Source organism: Myripristis murdjan, chromosome 21 (assembly GCF_902150065.1).
Source record: "Myripristis murdjan chromosome 21, fMyrMur1.1, whole genome shotgun sequence".
Taxonomy (NCBI): domain Eukaryota; kingdom Metazoa; phylum Chordata; class Actinopteri; order Holocentriformes; family Holocentridae; genus Myripristis; species Myripristis murdjan.
The window spans coordinates 8,642,708-8,645,287 of NC_044000.1; positions in this window are offsets into that span (position 1 = coordinate 8,642,708).

A 2,580-nucleotide genomic window follows, 5' to 3' on the forward strand; every position below is an offset into this window, starting at 1 on the left:
TCCCAAAGCTGCAGTGTAGCCAGATTATCTACATTACTTCAGATCAGCAGTGATGATCAGGAAGAAATTAGTGCCTGGCCCACTTTTTCCACTTTGTCATCCCCAGCATTACAAACTCTGAGAGAGAGAGGCAGACACACTTTGAAACTGCCTGTGGTCATTACCAAGGTAGGAGGTAGGTATAGCAGTCTTTTATTTGGCTATTTCTGCACTGTGGGAGGGCTCCGCCTACCTCTGTTGATGTCCTCTATTTAGACATCTTGTTTTGTTTGTGAATTAAACAATGGCAACCATAATGGGAAAAACGTGGGTGTTTATGCGTGTTGGATGCCCTTATTTTTGTGAAGTGTCTCAAATGAAAGGCAAAATTGAAAAGAAACAAATGTTAGCATTCCATTATCTTGGACAGGCCTGCTAATGATTTATCAACCAGAAAATTCACTGTTTCCATTTCAGTGGTTATAAATCTGATGAAAGGAAAAACATACAGCCAGCCACATCCAGGATATCTGACACGAATCACAATACTCAAAAAGTACAGGGTTTTTCATATGAAGCCGCGCAGCTATTGTAAAGTCGGGGCATATCTGCCATTTGAGCTTAGCCTATGGCTGATGATTTTGATATTTTTGATGGCACCATCTATGGGGTTCATGAGCAAGGGAGGAATTTTGAAAGACAAAAACTAAATTGGAGCCAGACATCCCTGACAGATGGCCAAGAGAAAAAAAAGCAAAAGAAAAAAAAATTGGGCCTACGAGGAAGTATAAAATGGAAATGTGTTGCACATATGGGGAGCGCAGCTGCAAGCCATCTTTCAGTGATCCCATTTCCTTTGATTCCCCTCACTCTTACAGGGATTAAACACTATTCTGGAAGGACACCAGGCCCTGCAGATGATGCACAATGGTGGACAACAGAGTGACGTGGCCTTTCTGTCTTTTACCTGGCTCTTCGTCTGGCGTGGTGCTTTTGTGAGGATACTGAAAAAGCTGAATACACATTAGGAGAAAAAGTGTTACGGGGACAAAAACTTGGACAACAATGAAGTTTGAGCCCAAGTTTGTCCTGTCAAACGTCTTAACATGGAGTTTCTTTGTCACGCTTTATCATTATCAAATTACGATAGAAAAAATAAATAGAATTAGCTAACTTGAGCCCATGCATTAAAGGACTCCAGTCTGCTTTCATATGAAGACATCAAAGCGTTGCTCAAAGGGGGGAAGGCCCTATCTTAAGTCTGGCTGTCTGATAGCCAACCTAAACATTGTTATGTCACCACCCAAAGCTCAAACATCATCAGTGGGCTCTTGGTGAAAGCTCTGAGTAACACAGTTTCATCAGTTTCAAAGCAAAAGTGGACACAAGTGCTTCCCTTGGTCAGGAATACAACAGGTTTAATGCTTGGACCAGCCAGCATCCACCTGTATTTTACAGTCTCCTTGAACAAAACACTGATCTTCTCTCCAGGAACACCACTCATGGCTTGCCTATACTCTCTTCAGTGAAGTGTGTTGCAGGGGATATGCAAAATAAATAAATAAATAATATATTGTGTGATATGATGATCTTAAAACAGGAATCTTTTGTTATTTATATGTGAGGAATAACATCAGAAACTGAAAGTGCGCATTATACTCGAATTGGAAATTTCTTGCAGTTATTTCAACTGTAGTACCTCAGTAAATGTGTGTGTTATGTATGCATAACAGTAGAATATCGATCAACATAAAGTATAATTATAGTGTATACAGTCGTCATGTAAAATAACAGACTATTGCTGACAATCCTGAGGCAGAACTGTGCTTTCATGTGTGTCTTTTTGGGGGTTTTATTTGGATGAGAGGCTTACTAATGCAATCGAAAATTCAAACAGCCAAATGTCAAGGAATAAGTCAGCCCAGTCCAAGTGTCATTACTAAGTTATTTCTCTTTGATATTAATTCACATGGCTCCACAGTGTTTTTTTCTAAGAAACCACTTTGGGCAAAAAAGCTTACGAACATTGCCAATCACGTGATTTGCACATATTTCCATGGCCTTTTTGGGTTTGGAGAGAGATTCTGGAATATTCCTCTCTCTCTGCTTTCCCATGGCCAACCTCAAGCCTCTATTACACCTCTTCCTGCATGACATCTATGGAGGGGCTGACCACACCTCCTTCCCCCACCACCCACCCAGTCTCACTGGGAGGTAAGCTCAGAAAAAGGCACAGATACTGTCATTTGTAAGCATGAACAATTCCCAACAACTAAGCAAGTTACCTTGTCAAGCACTCATGTTCTGGAGCATTAATAATGTTGGGGATAATAGTAAGATTTTCAATTAGACATCTGGCATCAGGGAAAATGTAACTTTTACCCTGTTTTTTCAGTGGTCCATAACGTGCTGTTACCAGACGATTTTCTATGAAGTTTCTGCAAATGTCTGCCCTGCATTAAAGCTGCTGCTGTTTCTTTGGCTCACGCAGGACCCCACAAAAGAGGCAGGGACTAAATGTCTTTCCAACACTTAACTGCTGCTGTAACTAGCTTCTGGTGTATCACATCTCCCCCTTACTCTGCCAAGTGTAGCCGCACA